Consider the following 9,232-nt stretch of genomic DNA (forward strand, 5'->3'; position numbering starts at 1 on the left):
ATTCTAAATAATTCACGCCAATTCTAAGGGGTGTACACCAAAAGTTCAAAGTTGTTTCTCCCTAGGTTAAAGAACTTGCCGAAAGGTTTTTACATTTAATCATAGACCAAATTCGTATTTGTATGATTTCATTCAATGAGAGGGTTAATGGTGCTCATCATTACCCCATCGTAATTTCTAACCCAAACTTCAGTTAAATTCAATAAAAATGCATAGAGATTCTGTTCTAACAAAATGTTCTTGTATTTTAAATATCAGTTAACTTACAGGGTTATTTTCGCCACATGCAAAACAGTAAGAAAAGGGACAGATTGAAGAACAACGGAACTCGCTGTCGCTGAAAATATGGGCTAGACATGCCCCTTGAATCTTAATCATGCCATAATGGATTCCATCGGCTGCCGCGAAATTTGAAGATATCTATAGTAATACGCACTGTTACCCGCGGGGCCCGGTTCCCCCATTTTCTCCTATTTGGTTGTTAATATAGGTAGGTACATGGTATACTTACAATTATCAAAATCGTACAAATGTACAATTGTATAACAAACATTACATAATAGTATATTTATACAGTGCATTCGAGATCACCTTAACAACCCTTATTTGGCGAGATACGAAAAATGTGTGAAATACCAATAATTTTTAACCACTTTCAAAAGCTGCCGAGAAAGTTGCCTTTACAAGTGAAGAGAAGGTTAATAATCAAATCATCATAGGCTGGCAATGAAAAAAATCCGTTAAACAGGTGAGTTTTTCGAATTCTCTTAAAAGGAAGACGTATATGTTCTCCCTTGTTCTCGTATAGTTCCAAGTGTTCATTCCCCACCACTTTCTGATAGGGAATGAAAAAAAAAGTAAATTGCAGATTTTAGAGAAGGGAAAGAACTGTAAAACTAGTTATCCCACCGTACCACTTACAGATTCTCAGGGAGTACTCATTACGTCTTTAGGAGACGAGATATTTTATTACTTTTTAAATAAATATTAAATTATAAAATAAATGAAATATTAAAAAATATTGCCCCCACTTGTTTTGTGCTCTCAACAGGCTTTCGCCCAATTAAAGAATGACCGGCATGATTTCACTGAGAGAAAAATCTGTTAGCAGTAATAAAAAAAATTTAATACTATATGTGACTATACAACTTGTTATTCACGATAATTAAACAGAGTTTTCTGTACCTGTTTGATTACAGTCAAATTTTAATTTTATTTGTAATTACATCAATTACCGTAGGTATTTGAAAACCTGGCAACAGACATAAACTTTCTTTAGAGACAATTAGAGGCATTTATTATGAATAATAAACAGTTTAATTAAAATAAGTGTACGTTAAATAACCTTAAATAGTACACTAAATTGTTGTAAGTATATAATATATTTAGGAAGATTTAACCGCAAAATAACTGTAGGTAGCAAAGCGAGGTGTTGTAGAAACGTAGTTAAATTAGAATGGTTTTTAATTGACTTACTACAGTACAACTTGTTTAATTGTGTTAAAAATCTATTCCTTAAGGGCAATTGGAATTAGTAATAACGTAATTCACAATGGTATTTATTAGAAAAAAATGAAAAACGTACATATTACACTTAAAAACAACAACAATCCTATACCTATCTAACAATAAAAAATTAAAATCAAATGAAAATGCCACTTAGGATACAATTAATAAATTGTGATGTAATATTCATTATTTACAATGATGCACTGATTGACATAAACAATATCTGAAAGCATAATATACTCGGTCGTGTCTGTACGTTACACCTTGAACACATCACGACATAAAATTTGAACAATTTTCATCAGTGAGGGCCAATTGCACCGTCAAAATTAAGTATCCCTTAAAGTTAAGCATAACTTAAATAAAATACCATAGCAACGATTGTCTTAATAATCGTTGCCATAGATTTTAAGTTCGACATAACTTTAAGCAAGGCTTAATTTTTTTGGCGCAACTGGGTCTCAGTAGCTTAAAAACTTAAACAATAATTTCGGTAGACAGCAATAGTAGCAAAAATATAACTCTACTTACCTAAGAAATAGTCGAAATATACATCAAGTCCCCATTTAATAAGTAATGACTTAAATTCGCTCATTTTGGGGTAGGTATGGCGTAAATTTCAGCTCTTGGTACACTAGGTACATATAATAAAAAAACCGAATAAAACGTACACCCGCACAGCACAATGTATACCTGCATGCGTATATTAAGAAATTGGTATATACCTACTCCAGCTTTTATGGTCGTCAAAAAACGAACGAAAACGGCTTCTGAAGACGATTGCTACAAGTAGATGTTTACTCGCCATAAATTAGTATTTCATAACGCCAACTAAACTAAACGTTTGTGGCAGTTACAAAAACGTAATTAAGCAAGAATATCAAATTCAATGCAACAGTTTTATAACTGCAGCGAAAACGCTATCTGCTGTTATTGTACCTATGAAAATCTACAAGCGTTTAGCAAATATGTCTAATTGCCCTTATCCACCACTTCTAGAAAATCGATTGTACTTAACACAGTATATGAGATTATTGTCATAAATTGATAACTAATTGAGGCAAATAAAAAGACATTTATTGTAATTAAAATATTTTCAGGTAGACACTTTGATTATATTATTTCTCTCAGTGTTTGATTTAGTATGGCTGCATTTCACTTTTGGACAAAATTTGCAAGCAAACGTATGCAATCAGTATTCTAATCATGGTGTTTTCACCAAACGTAAGCTGAATACGGTCCTGTCCGCTTCCACAACTATCCGCATCATGGGAAAGTCCCGTTTACGAAATTTTTCGTAGATTTTAGTAGTATCACACTCATAATTAAAAGATTTACCTACTCATTTTGTTTTATCCATAAGTTTATTGACCGACAATAGGTAGGTACGCACAAAACAATGTTCCGGGTTTACGCATGAATATGTACATACATTTGAATTTTATTTTTTCGCAGACCAAATAGGCGCCAACGCGGTAAGCCTAAATTTAGGTTAACGAACAAAACAATTTATATCTTCGGTTAAGTATCCATTTACAAGGTAATTGTTGTTGCAATGCCGCAATGGAAGGAGTTGTAATTGTTGCTCAAGTTAAAATTACTCAGATGGAACCTTTAAAGACGGATTGTAGGTATATATCAGAAAAATTGTACCTATAACTAGCCAGAAATCTGTCCCCCGATAGGGTGTTAAGATATCGCAAGTTGTCTTGTTTGATTGATTGATTCCCAGGTTCCCATTGCACACTACATTCTGACTACCTCGCTGTTTTTTATAATATTTAAACGTTAAACATAAATGTCGATTGATATTCATACAGAAAGAAAATGCCAAGGGTAAATTAAAATTTTCATTCTTATTATTTAAAAGTTTCCTAGAATTAAAAGTTGCATGCGAATATGTGCTTGTTGATCCTTTAAACATAATCTTTGAAAGAAATGAAGACATCTGATGCACCCCCTGTCATTACAATGGAAAGTTGCCATGGAAGAATGAATTTACGTAATAGCTAATAGGAAAATTTGAAGGAATTACACTCCTTCCGTTTCTGTCCTCTTAAAATATGCAAAATATGCGAGTTTATAATGTAAATGTAAAGACTATCAAGATATGCAAAAATAAATTGGGTTTAACCACTTCAAAATGTTTCAAATCGAAAATGCACAAAAATCTCATACGAATACAACCAAAAATAAACGATATGCATTTTGCATCCTATCACAGCTTTCCATATAAGCATTATGGATAGAATAACGCGGCGCTCCGTCAAGTTGAAACCAATACTTTTCCCTCGACTTTTCCGCAGGTCAGTCTCCAAGAACGGTAGACTATCACATCTCTTAAAATTTTTAAACATAAATTCATAACGGTCACAATTTTCGAAAATCTAAAAAATAAATTATTCTCATGTAGCATTGAGTCCCTGATCAAGCCAATATAGTTGATTTTGTAGGACTTTTGGAATTCAGGTGAACGGGTTCGTAAGTACAAGGCAGAAGAGTAAAGCAGTCAAACGTAAAAAATTTTGAAAGATATTGAATAACTTGAAACACGTGTTTGATGAAATGCTTGATTTTATAAGTTTAAATTTTGAAATAAATAAATAGACGTTAGTAGTAAAACTTATAATTTTTATATTTTTTTCTCTGGGCAATCGATTTCTTAACTAACAACGTCTATTTATTTATTTCAATTGAAACACTTTGATGCCTTGATACTTTTAGGTAACGGTTTGCGTGAAACAGCCTGTATAGGCTACCCATTCCAAACAATTTCTGATCTAGTAATTGAAAACCGCAAATAAAATAGTAAAAAAATTCTTCTTCTCGTCTAATAGTAGAAAAACCAATTTGCCACTATTTGCAACTTGGATAACGCGCAAGCAATCTGTAATCTTAAAAAAAATTCGTTAATCCCCTTGTGAGCAAGAGGCGGAGAGTGCACTTTCAAATTTGTTTTTTGGATTTGAATAGCCCTTATGGACATTTCCTTAACGAGAATACAAACATGAAACAATTTTTAATTTCTGATCGAATGACATCCATACCAAGTCTGTAAGTGGTGTAGTTCCGGAGTCTTTGTGACTCAGATAGAAAAACAGACATCAAGGGTGCCAAAGTGCACTTTTTATTTTTTGGAAGTGAAAGTGCACTGAAAATACATATTTTCCCACAGTTTTTGATATTAGCATTTCAGTCACAAATAACTGTAAAGTGAAGAGACGGGGGGAAGGTGATGTTTCATCGTGCCCATTGTCGAAAATTTCCGATGAATACCACTTTTCACTAAAAAGTAGTAGAGAAACGGACGGGCAAAGTGTCTGTCAAAATCAAAAAAAATTGAAAAGCCTTATAATTAAACAATACATTTGCGTTAACTGTACTAAGACGCTTAATCAACACATGTTTCCTAAATTTGTGAATAAGTTGCTTTTCAGTGCCGATTAGAAACAGATTGGTACCGTGAGACTGGCCTCTAATACAGAACTTCGGTAAGGTGATATTCCACTGCCTCTACCTGTGTACGATTCTCGATCGTCATTAGGTCGCTATAGTTCGATTAGTGCGGTGTGTAGTGATAGTCGTGTGTGTTTGGGAATTGAAAAACGTTTCCTACTTTGGAGAGACCGAATTAATAAGGATAAAATGGTGAGTTTTTTTTTACTTTGTTTCATTAGGGTGTAAATTGAAAGTCAACGTAATTAAAAAAAACTACTACACCCGCTGTGGTCGACATCAGGAAATAAAAATTCAGAAATGCGTTTGCAAACCGTTTTTTAGTAGGCTTGTTTTTTGAAATGTATAATATTTTTGATACGTAATGACCAAAAAGAAGGAGGTGAGTCATCGTTAACACGTACCAAATTTGATTTTGGTGACACACCGGGTGACGTAGAATCAAAAAAAGTAATTATTGATCATCTGAATAACCCAAATGGCCATTGATAGCATTTCGTTGATATTACACTTTCTTCCTATCATTATTCGAATACGAAATTGTAACAAATTTAGAATCTGCATTGTTATCCGCGCCATGTGTTCGAAGATAACGCGCCACGTCATCACCATACACCTGTGAGCGTTTAATAGAAGTTCGCAGAAACTAACTTAAAATCATCGTATTTATTAACATTATCAACTTTTGGACAAAGAGTTTTTTTAATTTATTTGCTTACTTTTTCACATGAATACTGCATACGCCGACGAATCCTGGAAGGCTTGACTTTTTTGCACACCTCTTATTCAAAAGTCAAAAGAATTAGCCAAAAGTAATCAACATAAAAGCAGTAATTTTGCACCATTTAACAAGAATGTTCACGTAATGGTTGCAAATTCACGTAAAACAGCCGGTCGGTACCTATTTGCCGGAAAAATTTCTTCTGAAGGGCAGGTTTTTCTTATATACACGCAAAAGGTACCATTTTGTAAAGATAATTCCCTTCAATAATCCCTGTTTCTAAGCAAACTTACCAGAAATGTCATTTAAAATTTTGTGTGCGAGTACCGCACAAGAAGGTGCACTCAAAGAGCACCTACGTCCGTCTCTTCATATGTCCCCGTTCCTTTAACTTTTTTCTTTAAGGTAGATACTTGAAATTTTAATAAAAAGATACTTTTTTATAAAAAGTTGCATATGCGCTATTATGGCCACTTTCCGTCCGCCCGACCCTCCGTTCGTCCAAAGTCTTAACTACTCCTACAACTTTCAGGATATTTAGTTCGTTCTTTTTGCATTCGGTAGGTAATAGCTAGGGCACCTTAACAAGAAAAATCTTGACGATTAGTGTACCGAGATTTGTCAACGGTTTGCGTGAAACAGCCTGTATGTCCCATTCCAAACAATTTCTGAACTCTAGTAGTTGAAAGCCGCAAATAAAGTAATTTTTTAAGTCTGCTTCCCGTCTAATAGTGGAAAAACCAATTTGCCACTATTTCCAACTTGGATAACGGGAAAGCAAGTAAAATCTGTAATCTTTACAAAAAATTCGTTAAGCCGCATGTGAGCAAAGAGGCGGAGAGTGCACTTTCAAATTTGTTTTTTCAATTTTAATAGCCCTTATGGACATTTCCTTAACGAGAATACAAACATGAAACAATTTGTAATTTCTGATCAAATGACACCAATACCAAGTATGTAAGTGGTACCTAGTTCCGGAGCCTTTGTGACTCACAGACAGAAAAACAGACATCAAAAGCGCAAAAGTGCAATTTTTATTTTGTGAAAGTGAAGGTGCACTGAAAATGATAGGGCGTATTTTCCACAGTTTGTGCTACTAGCATTTCAGTCACAAATAACTGTAAAGATGGAGAGACTGGGAGAAGGTGATGTTTTGTCGTGCCCATTTGTCGAAAATTTCCGATGAATACCACTTTTCACTAAAAAAGTAGTAGAGAAACGGACGGGCAAGTGTGTGTCAAACTAAAAAAAAATTGAAAAGCCTTAACAATACATTTGCGTTAACTGTACTTAAGACGCTTAATCAACACATGTTTCCTAAATTTTTGAATAAGTCGCTTTTCAGTGCCGATTAGAAACAGATTGGTACCGTGAGACTGGCCTCTAATACAGAACGTCGGTAAGGTGATATTCCACTGCCTCTACCTGTGTACGATTCTCGATCGTCATTAGGTCGCTATAGTTCGATTAATGCGGAGTGTAGTGATAGTCGTGTGTGTCTGGGAATTGAAAAACGTTTCCTCCTTTCGAGAGACTGAATTAATAAGGATAAAATGGTGAGTTTTTTACTTTGTTTCATTAGGGTGTAAAGGGAAAGTCAACGTAATTAAAAAAACTACTACATCCGCTGTGATCGGCATCAGGAAATGAAAATTCAGAAATGCGTTTGCAAACCGTTTTTAGTAGACTTGTTTTTGGAAATGTATAATATTTTTGATACGTAATGACCAAAAAGAAGGAGGTTAGTCATCGTTAACACGTACCAAATTTGATTTTGGTGACACACGGGGTGACGTAGAATCAAAAAAAGTAATTATTGATAATCTGAATAACCCAAATGGCCATTGATAGCATTTCGTTGATATTACACTTTCTTCCTATCATTATTCGAATACGAAATTGTAACAAATTTAGAATCTGCATTGTTATCCGCGCCATGTGTTCGAAGATAACGCGCCACGTCATCACCATACACCTGTGAGCGTTTAATAGAAGTTCGCAGAAACTAACTTGAAATCATGGTATATTTTTATTAACATTATTACCTTTTGGACAAAGAGTTTTTTTTATTTATTTGCTTACTTTTCCACATAAATACTGTATACGCAGACGAACCCTGGAATACTTGACTTTTTTGCACGCACCTCTTATTCAGAAGTCAACAGAATTAGCCAGCAACATAAAAGCAGTACTTTTGCACCATTTATCAATAATGTTCACGTAATAGTTGCAAATTCACGTAAAACAGCCGGCCGGTATTTGCCTGAAAAATTTGTGGTGAAGGGCAGGTTTTTCTTGTATACACGGAAAAGGTACCATTTTGTAAAGATTCCTTTCAATAATCCCTGCTTCTAAGCAAACTTACTAGAAATGTCAATTAAAATTTTGTGTGCGAGTACCGTACAAGAAGGTGCACTCAAAGAGCACCTACGTCCGTCACTCCATGTCTCTGTTCCTTTAACTTTTTTCTTTAAGGTAGATACTTGAAATTTTAATAAAAAGATACTTTTTTATAAAAAGTTGCATGTGCGCTATTATGGCCACTTTTTCCGTCCGCCCGACCCTCCGTTCGTCCAAAGTCTTAACTACTCCTACAACTTTCAGGATATTTAGTTCGTTCTTTTTGCATTCGGTAGGTAATAGCTAGGGCACCTTAACAAGAAAAATCTTGACGATTAGTGTACCGAGATTTGTCAACGGTTTGCGTGAAACAGCCTGTATGTCCCATTCCAAACAATTTCTGAACTCTAGTAGTTGAAAGCCGCAAATAAAGTAATTTTTTAAGTCTCCTTCCCGTCTAATAGTGGAAAAACCAATTTGCCACTATTTCCAACTTGGATAACGGGAAAGCAAGTAAAATCTGTAATCTTTACAAAAAATTCGTTAAGCCGCATGTGAGCAAAGAGGCGGAGAGTGCACTTTCAAATTTGTTTTTTCAATTTTAATAGCCCTTATGGACATTTCCTTAACGAGAATACAAACATGAAACAATTTGTAATTTCTGATCAAATGACACCAATACCAAGTATGTAAGTGGTACCTAGTTCCGGAGCCTTTGTGACTCACAGACAGAAAAACAGACATCAAGAGCGCAAAAGTGCAATTTTTATTTTGTGAAAGTGAAGGTGCACTGAAAATGATAGGGCGTATTTTCCACAGTTTGTGATACTAGCATTTCAGTCACAAATAACTGTAAAGATGGAGAGACGGGGGGAAGGTGATGTTTTGTCGTGCCTATTTGTCGAAAATTTCCGATGAATACCACTTTTCACTAAAAAGTAGTAGAGAAACGGACGGGCAAAGTGTGTGTCAAAATAAAAAAAAATTGAAAAGCCTTATAATTAAACAATACATTTGCGTTAACTGTACTTAAGACGCTTAATCAACACATGTTTTCTAAATTTGGGAATAAGTCGCTTTTCAGTGCCGATTAGAAACGGATTGGTACCGTGAGACTGGCCTCTAATACAGAACTGCGGTAAGGTGATATTCCACTGCCTCTACCTGTGTACGATTCTCGATCGTCATTAGGTCGCTATAGTTCGA

Source organism: Photinus pyralis, unplaced genomic scaffold (assembly GCF_008802855.1).
Source record: "Photinus pyralis isolate 1611_PpyrPB1 unplaced genomic scaffold, Ppyr1.3 Ppyr1.4_LG4, whole genome shotgun sequence".
Lineage (NCBI taxonomy): Eukaryota > Metazoa > Arthropoda > Insecta > Coleoptera > Lampyridae > Photinus > Photinus pyralis.